General features: G+C 40.5%; 1 protein-coding gene across 4 annotated transcripts in view; it reads right to left on the reverse strand.

Annotated features, from left to right (window-relative positions):
• The window catches only part of SH3KBP1 (SH3 domain containing kinase binding protein 1), a 237,564-nt gene that overhangs the window by 157,253 nt on the left and 62,583 nt on the right, over positions 1 to 17,728 (reverse strand). Inside the window, exon 1 of one of the 4 annotated variants that reach the window (XM_082334036.1) lies at positions 4,656 to 4,726. The exons of the other annotated variants lie outside the window; for them this stretch is intronic. The gene's annotated coding sequence lies outside the window, so the exon portion shown is untranslated. Of the gene's footprint in view, positions 1 to 4,655; positions 4,727 to 17,728 lie in introns of those variants that run through there. 4 annotated transcript variants of the gene reach the window in all.

A 17,728-nucleotide genomic window follows, 5' to 3' on the forward strand; every position in this document is an offset into this window, starting at 1 on the left:
AAGCCCCACACCTTAAGCAGCCTCACTGCTGTGGCCTGCAGCAAAAATTAGTGCCAATATTACATCCTCTGTCCTCAGCCCTCTCTTGAGTATTTTCTTTCTGCCTCTGTGCTGTCTTCTCTTCTATACTGCTCGCCCTTGGGGATTTTAGGATATTAGGACTTTTCTTCAGCTGTGGCCCAAACACGGCCAGGACACTGGCCCTGCCCATGACTGTCTGTTTCATTGCTAACACACCTCCTGGTCCGCATGGCCTAGCCCTTTCCCGTGTGGTGCCTAGGCATGGCTCAGCAAATAACCCAGCACACAGGCTGTTCCCAATAGGCAATGTGGAAGAGGTGAGCCTGCAGAGGAAGGGCAGGACAGAGGTTTTTTGCCATATGAGTTGAGCTATGCCTCTTATCCTCAGGACAAAGAAAGGGGCCCTAGTACTGTTAAATTCAGAAATATTGACATAGTCCTTTATATCTATCCCCATTCTTACCTGCTGTAAAAAAATAGGTTATCACCCTAAAACACTGTAATGCTCTACTGAAAACTGCATTTCTGCTTGAAAAAATGGAGTGAAAACAAACACAAACAATTCTGGCCACATAGGTGTACAAAGCCAGCTCCCTTTATTTCACTGCAAAAAATACACTGAACATTACTATCTTGCATATTTGGTAAGTGATGCAACTACAATGGCCCTAAAAGCTCGGTGCACCATCAGTAATGGTTATAGAAATCTCTCTACATAACCCACTCATTCTAGATTTGCATGGAGCAGAAGCCTACCACGTGAGGAAAGAGCAGGCAAATGAGCTTCCAAACCCATGTGTACCAAAGGCGGCTCTGGGGAGCTTCTCCCAGTGTATGACAAAATCCATTTCTTGTTCTGGTTTCAAGTTGGAAGTTTGTATATATTATTTCTTTTAAAGAAGGAATTCCATGTGCACCAAGAAGTAGAAAGCAAACTTTCTCTTAGGACAGGTGGGAGTCAGGAAGTCCCCAGTCTGCCATGGGTAGTTCAAGAACACCTGAATTTAAATGCTAATGGCAGAGGATGAATGGAAACTAATAATCCAGTTGTGAGCTCTTCTGTTTCTTGAAGAAGGAGCTTGTGTATGAAAAGAGAGGAGAAACAAGAAAGGTACGAGACTTTACTATATTATACTGCCCTAAAATACTGGAAAAAAATCAACCTAGAGTTAGCTGTCTGCCCAGCAAGGAATTCAATGTACCTCCTGACTAGGATTCTTGCACTGGATTCTGGTGGTATTTCAACTACAGCAAATATACTCACAGCCTGATTAGATACAACCACCACTCACTGTGGGCCAGTCTGCCCCTGAGTAGGACAAGGGGGACTGGGCAGGTACAGTGGGACATCTGCAGCATGCTGAGTCTCCTCAAAAGGACACAGTGTGAGCACCTTCACTAGGAATCCTGGTGGTGACACTAGTCAGACCAGTCTCAATGACCTAGAGAGCCCTTTCCAGAACCAAGCAAATGTCCATGGAGAGCCTCACACAGAGCCTTATGAGAAGGGGCAAAAAGGGATCCCGAATGCAGTCCTTGGCTCTTCTACCCCACCAAAAGCATCTCACCCACTCCTCCGATACTGAGATGTTTCTGCAGAATGAACAGCTGTCTCACCCACATGGCCTACCTGCAAAGAGGTAGGCTTTCACAGTGCTAACAGCTTCAAAAATACCTCTAAAGCTCATCTTTGTTACTATTTGATACTTGATTTTGGGGCAGTGCGTGGTATAAATTTCATGGGTCAAAATGCTGCATTTTTTCCTAGCCCACACGAAGATAATTGCAGGTTATTAGCAGATAATTTTCAAGGGGCTATGTCTCAGGAACCCAGCCCTTAAGTAAATGACCTCACATTTCAACCACTAAATCTAAAACAGGCCCTCTTGACGCCACAAATTTTAAGATAGCTTCCACCTCCTGTGTATGTGGGTTTCAGAATGATTACAATATGATAAGCAGTTCTTACTGGGAAGAGGCATCCTCGATCTGAGAAATTCTGAAAAAAAGTCACTGTGAACTTTAAAAATAAACTTGAAGCCTGATTTGATGAAATATTACAATTTCCAAGATATTATGGGAACGTAAATTTATTTTAGAGTACTGAAGGCCCTCACACTTTGTATGCCCTTTTAATATGTAAAAAAATGATTTTTTTTTGTAACTAGGCTTCAACCATACTGCATAGATGCCAACAGCCAAATCACCATGAAAAGATTATTTTCTTTTAGCAAACTTTAAAATACGGTGTGGTGGTGCATTCTCCAAAGAAACACAAAAACCTAGACAATACTTGAGCTGGTTTTATTTGGATCTTCTCTAATCCAATGCTATATCAGTATGAGCCGCAAAAAATTTGTAAGACATTTTCTGTAAGCTTCTGAGATTTTCAACGTGGCAAAATATTAACTAACAACGAATTATACAGTGTGATGAAACTCCATCACACAGCAAAATACAACACATTCAAGTGTACCTGTACCCTATTAAATGGCTATTTCAACCTATAAAATCTAGAAATTAAGCATCTTTCATCTTTTTTTTAGTTAAAAACTGTTACTCATTGACATGACACGTGCCTTGTCAAACTGGAGAGAGACAAAAAGAGTGGTTAATGGTTTTCAAAGAGAGAAGTATTTGGCTCACCTGCCATTTTTCTACTGTTGTTTGCAAGACCTAGCTTTGTTTTCAGCATTTCATCATTCCTTACCTTTCAAGGAAAAAGTCTATTCTATCTGTGTGTGTTGCTGAAGTTTCCGCTCATCTATCAAAAAGCTTCCTTTAATTTATAGCAAATACTTGAATTAGGTCAGCCACAAAAGTTACAGTTAGTGTCTGTTACCAAGCCTGAAGGAAAGTACAAGAACTTCTGTCATTTTCACTACACCAAAGTTTCAAGATTTTTTTACTCTAGCAGTTCTGACCTTTACAGGAAACTCAGCTGAAAACATTTGAGGAAATTGCTGCAACCCTTTCCATGACTGTAAATGCAATACAATGCTATTCTGTGCTGCTGCAGGTATGAAATGCTCCAGCCAACACTTCATTCCTCATAGCTGTTGGGAGCCATGAAAAATTATGAGAAAAATCAGTATCAGACTACAAGGTGATTTATCTATGGCTTCCATGTGCAAAGGGAAAAACAGTTCTTGCATACTGGAAGCAAGAGGTTTAATAAAAATTAAAGCTTTTTGAAAACAAGACACATGCATACTGGAAGAGTTAAAAGCTGAGAAATAATGTGGCTTTCACAATTCAAAAATCTACAGCCTGTACATTGCTTGAAGCCAAATATGGGAGCAGGAATAAGAACCCAGAATCATATGCAGCCGGGGGGAAACCATGCAACACATTTGAATTATCAAAAGATGACAATGGAAACATCAGGAGTGCTTTGACCCCTCTGAGATACAGAATGCTTTTCCTTTAATCTCTTTTCTCAAAAACCATACTTTACATTTCAAGAGACAACTGCCACCATGATTTCCTGTAAACAATGTCTGCAACTTCAAATAATATACGAATTCAATTACCCATTTATATTAAAACCTCAAAATATAACTCTGCTGCAGAGTACATCAATGCAATATTTAGTCCTCCTGAGTCATTTCCTGTGACATTTTCACTAAAACTAGTTAGGAGTTACTGAATAATTATAAATGTGCTTAGATATAAATACAACTCTGATATTGTCAAGACTCTTGTAGTTCTACTATGAAATAAACAACGTATCCGGCAGCAAGGCTGGAACAAACGTTCCCAGCAACTGAACTATCACCAATGTGAAAATTATTTTCAACCAGAAAGATGGTAGCAGCAGTAAAATCCAGTATGCCTTCATAGCACTAGCCTTAAACTCCATAAAAAGCAAAATGAAAACATTTTGGAGACAAAAAAGAAACCACCTAGCTTTTGTTTTCCTGGCTTTGGCATCACCTGAGATTCACTAGTCTTTGGCTTCTCCTTTCTAGCGCAATATCAGCTCCAAGACACAGAGGCAGAACATGGGACCTTCAAGCACCACGATCAAGACTGAGATCTCGCCATTAGTTAGTCATGACGGGAGACACTTATCCATGGCTCTGTCAGCAAGTAGAGTGAGAAGGACAGCTTGGGGAGCGTGCTTCCCCAGCAGTGACCCCCAGCTTCTAGCAGCTGCATAGATCCCATGCTGCTACTGCACACATCATCCGAGCTCATGACAAAAGCTATGCTCTTGTTTCACTACGGCAAGACTCCACATTCTCTCTCCTCTTTCACTATCAGCTTAGCCCAAGTTTGTAAGAAACATGTTCCCAACTGCCTGTCAGGCATGTGACATAATCTTTGAAAAAAATAGGGTTACAGTTCACGAGTCTCCTGGTTTGTGCTAGTACGGCCTAGTTCTGGGGTTATTTCTAAACCACAGCCTCCTAAGCCTCTCTCAAAGAGTTCTTTGGTTTCTGTATCTAGCTTTCAAAATCAAGTCTATATTTCTGTGGCTCACATGACTTCTATCTGATTTACAGCTTGATAGAGAAAAGTGTTATTTGTTCACCGAGTTTTACATGCTGAACAGTGTATCTATTTCAGCAGTAACAGTAGCAGTATACAGAAGGAACCACATTAAGGATGAAGGCTCTGATGTGCCTTACCCTCCTGTTTTTCTTTTGTTGCGTTACATAAAAAAGATGCAATCTTCTGTTTTGCTCTCTCCCAGTGCGGATAAGCTCTTGAACGCCATCCACGTACAGTCGCAAGCGCTGCTTGCACGGCTGCTCAGGTAAGCCCGCAGTGCCGCCCTTGCTTCTCAGATGGAAGGCCTTGTGAACACTGCAAAGCTTCCCGTCAGGACGCCGCTCGGCTATTTATCGTACGCATCTAGAACCTAGCCTGCACAATCACAAATTCATTACATAGCCGTAAGTAAAGGCTTCAACAGCCCATCTGTCATGCGCATTGGTCTTGCAGCATTTAAATAGTAATTTTATTTATAAACTAAATACAGAGGCAATACCTCAAACATTTGGGATAATATATTGGGTCACATGAAAACATCCACTAAAAGAATGAATAGTTTTGATTTAGTGCAAACAAATTGCAACAAACGAAATTACTATGAAATGACAAAGCAACAGTTGTTGCGAAAGAAAATTAACTCCTACATCCAGTGCATTCTACATGAACCGCAAAAATACTGTGCCACTGGAGGCACAGTGCAACCAGCTGCTGCTTAAACTGCTGGTAACTTCTGTGTGATATCCGTGCCTGACCATCCCCTCTTTACCCCAGCCTGAGATGCCCGTGCCACGATGCCCTCCCTACACACAGCTCTAAGGAGGCCACACTCTGCCACACCTGAATTCCTCTGTTCCTCTCCTGCACACCAACGCCCAGTATGCTGCAGCAAACCGAAGCTCCTCTTCTAAAGAATCTCCACATTCTTCCTTTTTTGATACAGCTTTGTTACGTCCTTTGTACATCCTTCTGATAATAAAAGGTCTTCGAGATAGGATATGCACTCTTGCGTATGTAGAAAGCCTTGTGCTTTTAAAAAGCTGAGTGCATGTTTTAAAATAAAATTAACAAAACTCTCAGATTTGTTAAGTCTTATGCAATCTTTCAGTTCTGTTTTAATATGAACATGAGTGTGTTCTCCTGCATTCATTCAGGTCAAGAAAATCTCCTTGTTCCATGCCCTTAGCCTCAGACTTCATTCTTCAGTTCAAAAGAAGACAGCTTATATTCACCTGTACCATTTAGGTTTTTGGTTTTTTTTTTAATCACCAAAAAGAGAAAATAAAAGAATAAAAGAAAGGAGAAAGGAAAAAAAAGATACTATGAGAAACAGCAAGGAATACAACAGTACGAAAAGTAGGGAGCACATTTTAAAAAATGTGTACCTAATATATATAACACCAATTGTCTCAGAGAAAGTCAGGAGGAAAAAAGAATACACCCTCTGCTCATTGTGGTTTGGGTTTTGGAGACGTGCTTGGTTACAGCAGTGATTAGCTTCACTATCACCAGGACAAGCAATTCATTACATCTTAATACACTTAATGGACCAAGGCTGAAAATGATAATTAGAGCAATAAAAAAAGGCATCCTATTGGAATTTCCTATTGGCATTTCCTGTTGGAAAAAGATGCAATGCTGGGTGCTGGATGGCATTCTGAGCCACTTGATTCATCCTGACCCCAACATTGGCATTCTGAAGAGAGGAGAGTGGTCCAGGCCTGATGCTCTGCTCCTGATCTCCTCTCTAGCAGGTACTCTAACAGCACCTATGGATCTTACACCATGGTGGCAGAAAAAATGACAGTACCTCTCTCTGAGATGTTACAATCTAGGTGTAAGAAAAAGTATAACTGATTAACAGAAACAGCAGATGGCAGGAAGCATGAAGAAACAGAAGTGATCAGCATGGGCCAGGTGCATAAGCACTTATCAGCATTTGGTAAGCGCTGTGACAAGACACCTTCAAGGAAATCTTTAAAAGACAGCAAGGAAATTTGTGGATCTTTATGTGCAGGTTCCCCAAGGTAGGCGAGAAGTACAAAAGCAGAAGCCTGTTATACATTTATTAAAGAGGTGAAAAAACCGGACTTGTCACCTTGTCACCAGAACAGGGGCACACAGTCCCACCACCCACGTATGAGGCACTTGGGAGATGACTCAAAGACTCCAAAAATGATCCGAAGACTCCAAAAATTAAAGTGGACAAGTTGCAGAGCTGATACGGGCTTTGCATTTCTGAAAACCTTAGAGAGAATCACATTGTATGGCTGCAGCAGGTTTCGTAACGTGCAGGTGAACTGGAAGTGACCTCCTTATTTCATACTGCCATCAAGTTGCCCGCTAGCACCCACCAGCGAGCCCCTGCAGCACACACTCCTCCCCAGTTTTAATCTGGGGCTGAGAATTTGTTCTGCTTTACATATTTAGCAACATATGTGAGTAGTGGGGTTTGGGGCAAGAGGCAGTGCTGCAGCAGAGATTGCCACGGGGAAGATGCTTGGAAACCAGCCTCTTTAACTGGTGCCCTCCTCTTCCTCTCTCACTTCCATGACCTTCATGACAATGAATGGCCAGCCAGGCCAGTTGGATCTCCTGCCTTTCACCTGTGGTTGGCAACAGCACAGCACAGTCTGTATGTGTTTCAGCTGCCCAATGGTCTCAACACATGTACACACACACACACCTGTGCAGGTGCTTAGAAACACACGCATGCTCCTCCCCGCACCTGTGAGTACTGCGGTGAGGTACTGCGGGGAGACACAGAAGGTGCTTCTCGGCCAGCTTCCCCTCAGTCCAGCTCCAGCTGAGTGAAATTATTCAAGCAATTTCACCTTTTAATAGAATTAAGTTTCTTCTCACAAAGGCTCTATTTTCAAACAACTATTAGAAGCATTATTACTTCGCTTGAAAGTGCAATGTCATTCCTCATTTCTTCGAGCACAGTGGGATACACCAGAATTTAGCATGTTAATAGTTTCCCCTACAGGCACCTGGCCATACTAAAAAGGTCTGCTGTAATGGACTACAGTTTTAGAGGGTGATACATGGATATTTCTTGTAGTGGAAATATTTCTGCTGTCAATATAGAAAGCTCTGTATGTATTACCACATAAAGCAAAGTTGATAAGATACACAAGAAACTACTTGAATTCATGAATTTCCAGGGTTCTATCTTTGTTCCTTCTCACAACCATACAATTTGAAGTAGATAACCAATACAGAAAAAGAGATAACATACATTCTTAGAAAAAAGCAATGAGAGACATTATCACAAATTATAATGTGTTAGAGACAACCAGATAAACTATCTCTATGATACAGACAGGTTCAGAGAGAGACTAAGTAGTACAAATCCTGTATGCAGAATCCTATCACACACCAGATGATCCTTAACAGCAGGATTTTCTAATGAGAGCATTAACTGACTCATTCAGTGTCTTGCATTCTCTGTTTAAAATCATGTGGAAGAATTTTTTTATGAAAGGATTTATCTTCTGATATGATATGTTATACAGCGAAAAAGAAACAAAACAAAACACTGAACGAAAGTCACTGTGCTACCCAAAATATACAAAATACAAAAAATACAGCTGCACAGAATTTCAAAGTTTTCATTTCATCGACACTTAAAAAAAAATGGTGATGGTCCAAACAGCCATTTTTCTTTCCAATTAACAAGTCAGGAAAAATTATACAAATTCCTATAGAAGTCTTTAATCACATAATTCTACATTACAGAATGAAGAACTGTGCCATGAAAAGGTTTGGGCAAATTACGTAGATTGCTACTGTTCTTTGATAGACCTGTCTTCAAATACATGCTACTCTATTAAATCAACCTAATTACTCAATTCTCTACAGCATACAGCTATAAAGGTTATACAGAGAAGTCCACTGCACCTACACAGACAGGGCAAGTGTTGTGTAATTCCGCTGTGTGCAAAATTAAAATTGAGATTCCTGAAGATGCATCGGTATTTTATGAGTCTCCTCAGACAAGCCGATGCTTTTTTCAAGAAGAAAAAAGGGCTTATGAAAATATTTATCTAGAAAGATAGTTACAGTGTTACAGGATTTTTAGGGTTTTGTTTGTTTGCGTAACCAGTTGTATGAAAGCTAGCAGGCATTAATGAAATAAGATCCTGGATTAAATCAGGGTTAATGAGATCAGAAGCAGACACATCATTATTCAAATCACACACCATGTGAATAGTATGCGCTGCCAGACTTGTAAATCAGAGATTAGAATTTAACACTCTTCCTTCTGCAGTCTGACAGTTCAGGGCTAGAGGTCTCTTCATAAATATAGCTGGCATCCACCTGCCACAGCTTCACAAGACAATGTATTATGATTCCAGTTTTTCCTAATGCTAAGCACCAACAATTTCAAGAGGGAACTGATGGCAGAGGCAGTTCCTCAGCACTTCTGACAGCCACGTTCCTCAAGTCTTACAATCCTTGCAGCTGTTTTGTTATTTAATTATTTTCCTTCTTAATCTGACCTTGCTTCCTACAAACATTACAGCACGTATAGGTTAATTCATGCAAGTTTGGAATGGGGCCATACACCTTGTGGATTCCTTTTTGTCTAGTACAGCCTTCTGAGTTCCAGCATGTTGCTGATACGCACATCTCCAGTGGCGGTTCTTTCCAGTATGTCTGGTATGCAAAAGTTTACTCCAAAGATTGAAGGGGTAATGTTTTAGAAAAAAAGAGAGATGAAACTGAAAAGATTCAGAGTAAGAATTTTAATAATCCCCATTAAAAGATGTCCCAGAACCATGGAAATCCCTTTATAAAAAGTAGGTCACATGTTTCTTTGGAGGTATTAGACTTAATGCTAAAGACCTGATGTTTAGAAAAGATAGCCCTATTCATAAAGCCTTAAGAGCTGGGAAAATTGACCCAAACCTTAAACAACAGGTCTCAAAAATTCCCTGGCTGACATGGAGAAATGCTGCGTCTGTCCTCAACACTTCAGACTACTTTCTTTTAGTAGAGTGGAAGTCTCCAGACAGAGCTTTTCATGGTAGAACCTCTAGGCCCTTTATATGCTCTGTCTGCTCTTTTACAGCTGTGAAAAAGGAACAAGCATGCAAAAGGGGATGGATGGGTCAATCTATTCAATCAATCAGAACAGCCTTCTATATTTTGGTCTTATCCAAGAAAAAAGAGGTACAAAGAATGCAAACAGTAGAAATAACCATGCTCAACACTGATCCAGAACAGTGAAGAGTGTTGCTCAAGACTAAAAAAGGTGTGATGAATGCTACAACTGCCTGAGAGAGTTTGATATGCCAGTGGTATTTGTAGGAGAGGTGCAGCCTAGCGTCTCAGATGGGAGAAGATTTGGTGACCATGATCCTCACCTCAAATTACTCAATCCCATAATCATTCAATGTTTGCAAAAGAGATTGGCATGTTACCTTTGAAGTAATGCATCATACTGAAACTACCTTTGCAGTTTCTCAACCTAGTGTTTATTCAGCCAGCATGAAACTTTAAACAAACTTTCATGGATATCAGAGCCACAGACTCACTGGCTTGTATTAAAATTAAAAAAAGCAGAGGACGTATTATGGTCAAGTCCACATGAGAAAAACTGATGTGTATCTGCCGAGCACACTCAGCAGGATTTCTGTTTACAGATAAGAAGAGCTGCATGAGAAAGTATGATCTTTCTTTGGATAAGTCTCCTTCCAGCAGAGATAGCCATTTTATGGTGTTTCCCAATGTGACAAGTGGTACCAGTATGCATGAGACTCACTGCTATTAAAACTCCAGCTTTATAAATAAGACAGAGGTGAAAGAAAAGTACTAATTATATAGTTCTGCTGAGGGGAAAGGAAAGTTTGAAGATGAGAGTTACCAGAAAGCAAGCAGACAGCAGGTGCACAGGAATCATCAAGGATGAAGAACTGGTGCAGTCTGGCCATATATAAAGATATACTGGAACACCGGGAATGACTCCTCTGAATCTGCTCACCTTGTTGAGCATCACCGAATGATGATGCAGACTGACTCAACAAGCAGAAACATGAAGACTTCAGCAGCCACAAACTCGTATGGAAATTGCCTTTAAGTACTTTTTCATTTAAAAACTTAATAAGTAAATTTTCATTTTTACATTTAAACAAGAATCAAGAGGAAAAAGTTGCATATGCTGTATGTGGAAGGAAGACCTACCTGTTCATCCAAACATTAAAAATTCTTTTTAACCAGGCTTTTTGCTGACCAACTTATCAAGAAAAGAACAGTCCATTTCAGAACAGTTGATACACTCCTGGGCTGTGAGTGCTATAGGCTGAGGGAAAACACTGAGTGTTATTACTATGTGTTGAAGAGGGCTCACCTACATTTCGACTAAAGACTTTAGCGTAACCTTAATTATGAAACTCCTATGTTTCCAATTATATGTATGCAGAACTGTGCCTTGGAATTCTGCTAAATACCAACTTGCACGACTCTCAGGAAGACAGGAACAATGACAATACCTGACTTCGCTTTTGTTTCCCTACAGCAGCTTACCTTGAAAGTAGCTCTCTGCTGTAAAAGATAAATGTGTGTGTACGCAAAACACAAACCAGAGAAAATTAAGCCATCAGAAAAATAATTGGATAATTAATATAAATACAAACATCTCTTGAAAAAAATAGGGAGGAACTGCATTTAGCAGAAGAGAGTATCCTTCCATTTGTGACAAAGATTGAACTCAAGAAGTTGCAGGAAAAGCTGAGTAGTTTTCTTCCAGGCAATTCACAAGAGGATTCGCTACCCATCCTGTCCCTGAACTGAATTTCTTACTGAAAAGGCAAAAAACAACACTCCTTCTCTCAGCTACTCTGACAGCTTCTAGAAATTACAGAATATCCCAGACGTATTTAGATTTAAACTCCTTCAATTGCAAGCAGCTTCAAGTTCAGATGTAGGGGGTTTTTCTACCTTTACAATATTAACTTTGACACATCAGAGCAGAAACCACTTGGTTCCTTTGTTTTCATTGGGAGCCCTTCTTGACATGTTTACTTCAGGTCCAGAAGTATACTTTACTCAAAGGTAGTCCTACTGATTTTAACAGGCATCATCATGCAGTAAAATTTTTAGGCATTTTAAGTAAGGATAACTTCCTCTGCCCCTTGGAAACAACACAAAACCTACTAACACTCAGTCTTCTGAATAATAATTAATGAGGAAAAAGTGGCTGGCTATTGAGAACCAATAGCAAAAATCACCCAATCACACTACATAAAGATTAATGAAAATACAGAATCACTGGCATTTTAAGATGTAGCTGTTACATGCCATGAAACCACCTCCCTCACTGTCCCCTTCTGCTAGCTATATCTGGTGATAACTGGCAGATACTACACATTTGTATGTAAATACTCTCCATAGGCTGTATTAAAACTTATTGAACATTCAAGCATTTGAAACACATATACAAAACCAACTTAATTTTGATGGCCTATTAAAACTTGTCTGATTAGAAAAAATTTAGGAAGGAGCAAATATTTATGCTACAAGTTCTGTAATAACCACTTCAAATTACAATTCATATTCAGTATATCACTTCCAATTCTTCTTATATGGGAAACTAAAAAGAAAAGAAAAAACCCCCCTAATTTATTTGTGGAAGACGGCCCTGAAAGAACATCATCAGTAAAAGAAACTGAACATGTTGTGATTTAAGAAATCTGTACTGAATGAGCTGTATCAAAAAGCCCATTCCTCAGGAAAAACAAGACCCGAAACCTGTCAGCACTGTGAATGCACTGTTCCTCCCCCTCTCTGATCCAGGCTAGATGGGGGAATATGTAAAATACAAAAGTTATCTAGGAGAACCTGCACAGCAGTAGTTAAAAAAAAAAAACAAACCAAACAACCAAAACCATAGGTGTGCTCTACTTAGTTAACAGTATAATCACAGGCCTGTTGAGGACGTTCTACTAGAGAAAGAGGAGCACAAATGCAGAGCAAGCAAGCAGCAACCATTAGATCCAAGGGCGCAGCAAGCAGCTTGAAGTCCACAGCTGACAGGAAACCCCACAACAGAGCTGGGGAGGTGGACAGGCAATCGTAAGCTGGTGCTACACAAACTAGTTTGGATGTGTCTGCACTGAGCCATACAACATACAAGTGCTCGGGTGCAAAGGTGACATTCACTAACCTGTAAGTGGTGGTAAATGTAAAGATGTCAAAGGCGGGTAATATCTCCATGGAATTTTGGGGACAGTGGCCTGTGTACACCTGCTAGTGATGAAAACAAACTTAGGCATGGTGTAGCCAGTACCCATTTAAGGAGATTAAACTCATAGGTGCCTGTAACAGTATCTCAATTTAGCCTTCAGTCCTTTAAAGAGAACTGGCTGATCCTACATTTTGCTGCTGGTCACTTTTCATATGCCTTCTGTCCCTCTACCATGTAAGTTTTGTGCAGTCAGTGACTACTTCATTGAATTTGTAAGTATTTACAGGTATTTTCAGACCTAGGCATTTTCAACACTTATTTCATTATCTACCATCTACGCTATCACTAAATTTAAGTTGGCACAGACTACAGGGCACGAGGAAAGAGTTTGTTTTCTTTGGACTTCATTTTTTCTGGAGTACTGAACAGGGTGTGAACAGTGACAAGAGTCACATGTGCTCATTGAACAGCTGAAGTGCTGGGGCAAGGGCCTTCATCTGTAGAGAGAGGAGGGAAGTAACTGGTATGTTCAAACATATTTGGTAATTACTAGTCAATCTGCTAAGGCCTGCAATTCTACCAGCTACAAGAAGCTCCTAAACCAATAACTTAAAAGCACACAAAATCCTTAAAAATCACGTTTATCGTTATTACTTAATATGCTTTTTTTAAAAGAATCACTCGCTTCCTCAGCTAGGTAAGCTTTAGCTCACATTCACTGTGGCCAGACCCACTCAAATAAATGTGCAATAACTGGAAGATGCCATAAAAAAGAAAAAAAGAAGCTTGAGTATAAAAAGGGCTGTACTGGCCACGTACTGGTCAATTCCATGTTTCCTGAATTCTTAAATATTTATTAAGTACACACACAGGTCAAAAGGAATTGTCTAGTCTCCATTTATTCACATAGTTACACAAATCTTAAACAGAACTGTATTGGGGGCAAGGTCGGGGCGGGGAGGCTACAGCAGTGGCATCTGTGAGAAGCTGCTAGAAGCTTCCCCCATGTCCAGTAGAGCCAATGCCAGCCGGCTCCAAGACGGACACACCGCTGGCCAAGGCGGTGAAGAAGGAGGGGGAGGAGGTGCTCCAGGCACCGGAGCACAGATTCCCCTGCAGCCCCTGGTGAAGACCATGGTGAGGCAGGCTGTCCCCCTGCAGCCCATGGAGGTCCATGGTGGAGCAGATGTCCACCTGCAGCCTGTGGAGGACCCCACGCCAAAGCAGGTGGGTGCCCAAAGGAGGCTGTGACCCCATGGGAAGCCTGTGCTGGAGCAGGCTCCTGGCAGGACCTGTGGCCCCATGGAGAGAGGAGCCCACGCTGGAGCAGGTTTGCTGGCAGGGCTTGTGACTCCGCGGGGGACCCACGCTGGAGCAGTCTGTTCCTGAAGGACTGCACCCCGTGGAAAGGACCCACACGGGACCAGTTCTTTAAGAACTGCAGCCCGTGGGAAGGACTCACGTTGGAGAAGTACATTGGAGAAGTCCATGGAGGACTGTCTCCTGTGGGAGGGTCCCCATGCTGGAGCAGGGGAAGAGTGTGAGGAGTCCTCCCCATGAGGAGGAGGGAGCAGCAGAGACGACCGCAATCCCCATTCCCCGTTGCCCTGCACTGCTGCAGGGGAGGAGGTGGAGAAATCAGGAGGAAAGTTAAGCCTGGGAAGAAGAGAGGGGTGGGGGAAAGGTGATTTAAGATGTAATTTTTATCTTCTCATTACCTTACTGTGATTGAATCAGTAACAAATTAGACTAATTTACCCAAGTTGAGTCTGTTTTGCCAATGACGGTAATTGTCTCGACCCACGAGCCTTCTGTTATATTTTCTCTCCCCTGTCCAGCTGAGGAGGGGAGTGATAGAGCAGCTTGGTGGGGCACCTGGAGTCCAGCCAGGGTCAACCCACCACTAAAACCAAGTACCCCTTAACATTAACATCATTGACAATTTAATGGGAAACCATTCGCCATTTGGAAAACAAAGGCTGAAGACACAGGTAATCAAAACCAGTATTTCAGCTTCTCCCTTCTCCCTCTTTGTCACATGGCACAGTATTTTGCTCTTATCTCAGGTTCTCCCGTACCTCATAACACTGTCTTCAGAATGACAGTTTCACTGATCAGAGATGAAAAATACAGCAGTTCAGTTTTCAATAACATGAAATTCCCTCTCATACTTCCCATTTTCTTTTTATTCAAATCTATTTACAAGATACATATATGCAATTCTCAAGGAACTCCTATATATCTACTTATTTGTCTTAGTTTATCTCTGGAGTTCTTGTTATTCAGAATATAAATTTCAAAAGTCATTTTCTATGCAAAGATGCTTCCAAGGCCAGAAAATAAGTCTGTCTTGTATTTGGTTACTCAGGTTTCCTGGTAGATCAGTGGCACCTCAAAATATTTACCCAGATTTCTGAAGTGCACAAGAAAAACTGGAAAAGCATACTATTCCTTTTTCACAAAATCATAACTCTGCCCTTGTCTTTGGATATTTATTTTCATTTACTCAAAATTTGTGGCAATTGCCCACAAATTACACTTTTCAAATAAGTATTATAAAAACATTGCTAAACCTGGTTTCAGTAAGAATATTTGGTCAAATACTTTTACCAGCTCTTCAAAATTTATAGCACATTTTTAAAACAAGGGAGAAAATTATATTAAATCTTGCGTTCTTAATTGACACACACACACACACATACATATGTATCTCATACACAACAAGGTTAACTGAATAAAACCAGAGAAAATTAGAATCAATCTTCATGGTGCATTTCTGAACATCAGCAATTTTTGAAGTACCCTCTGGAGAGCACAGCTAAATTCTACCTCCAATCTCTTCTCACATCACACTTTTTAAACTTCTTTCCCTATTTTAACAACATGAGATGTCCAAAAGTAAAGATGCCCTGAAGACCATTTTGATCCAAAATATGTTCCAGACTCCACTGTTTTACAATGAATACTGTCTTATGAAATTATTTTGTATAAATGAATACCAAAACTGTATAACTGTTCAGTGTATTAAATAACAAAAAATCTAAATTGCCATAGTATATGCAAAATCCTTTTGAGAATGTGTAAGGCAAGACACTAGTCAATTGACACTCATTTACACTCCATTTCATTTTGTAAGCTTTATTTCCTAAACCTAATCTTTCCCAATTAACGGGATGCTTTAATTCAATTATTTAAACAAAGAACACTGATTCTTTCAATCCTATTTCTCAGTCACTGCTTGAACGAGTGTCTGTTGGATACATTAGAAAATGAACATCATCTAAAAGTGACCAGTAGAAATTCTCTCCAAATGGACTGTAAGACAAAGCTGGAAAATCTAGCTGAGTCATTAAACTTGTGAAAGATGCCCAGATTTTCTCACATCTTTTTCTTGAAAAAGCTATCCCATTTCAATGCTATAAAATATGGAAGTGGTTATTTAGATTTTAACATGTTGGAGCTCAATTCCACGCTTGTGTGATCCAGTTTGAAGCAGAAGTAGCAACACTTACATCATGAGCATCACCTGCAACTCCAACCAGGCAGTAACAACAGTCAGTGCCTGGCTGAAGGAGTTGAGAAGTCTTCTACTTGCGGGGCAAAGAGCAGTGATACAACCGGGTTTCACAGCAGAGAGAAAAACTGCTTGGTAGTTCTCGTCCTGTCACTTTACATATGAAAAGTTAGCTTTACATATTTGTAAGGACCTTCATAGCAGACAAAGCACATTAGACCTTTCTTTTTGTTATTCAAAGGAAGTAAACCCGGAGTTGCACCATCCAGACGTCAGAGAAAACAACAAAACAAAACCCAAGAGCACGTGTATCTGACCACAGCCAGATGTCACTTTTGCCTGTTGCAGTGATGTCACCTTTATCAGCGTAATATCATCAAATCATTATCTTTATCAGCTTTTATGCTGGATGTGTACCCTGCTGAAACACTGAATCTCAGGAAGGCAAGCACTAAAACCATCACGAGACACTTTTTTACCATTAGCATATTATACAGACTGTCAACAAAAAAATAAACCTCAAAAACTGAGATACAGGTTTGAAGATTAAGGTTTCATTTCCAATATATCCACATCAAGCTGATGATCATTTCTAAAGCAGATTTTTGTTATGAACAGTTTGAAATTAAGAGCTCAAAGATATTAGATCCAGCTCCAAAGCCTGTACATCGTCAAATTTTACTTTCTACCCATCCCATTTGCTTGGGGGCAGAAGAAAAGCCCATTGTGCAACTCACCTTTTAGTGCTAGATGCCCTAAAGGGGGTGAAATCAGCTCTGCTAGGCTAACTGGACAGCCATCAAAGCCCCGAAGGTTTTGGTTAAGATGCAAAAAAGCAGAGGAATCCTCAAAATGGAGGTGGGGCAGGTCATAGGAATGGAGAGAAATGAGGGGAGAAAGAAAACTTAGCAACATGTAGTGCAGGTAAAGAACCCTTCAACATAAACATATTCTGTCTTCCCACACAGCACTCTGCCTTCCACCCTCTGAAACTATAGAGGTTACCTGGTAAGAAAATAAAAAACATCTTGTTTGTTTCTAAAAGGAAATACATACGCTGAATTAGATCCAAAACCTAATGAAAACATCTGGGATTCAAGTCTAGAAGACTGGGAAGAAAGACTCCGAACACCATAACATTTGTACAAGGTAGTATCCGCCCTGTATACAACAGAGCCCACTCAGTTTTTTCCCTGGTGTGATGAGGTACTCTTTCGTAAATTCACAGCTAGAGTAACTATGCAAGAAAGCTTCCAGAGAGGCTGGCGACTGGGACAGGCTTCAAACCAGCCTTTCTGAATTTCCTTAGACTATAGCAGAGTCCTGTAAACACCCTTATAACCGCCCCTTTCCAGCTAGCAAGTATGTATTATGACAATAAGAGACACTGTTGATGAAAGGGAAAGAAATAAAAACCCTACAATAACAAGCATGTTGAAAATGGTCCTGCTAACAAGTTTCTCCTAATTATATGTGGTACTTGTGAAGAAAAAGCAAAAAAGAGT

This window comes from Platalea leucorodia (genome assembly GCF_965183815.1).
Source record: "Platalea leucorodia genome assembly, chromosome: 2".
NCBI classification, from domain to species: Eukaryota; Metazoa; Chordata; class Aves; order Pelecaniformes; family Threskiornithidae; genus Platalea; species Platalea leucorodia.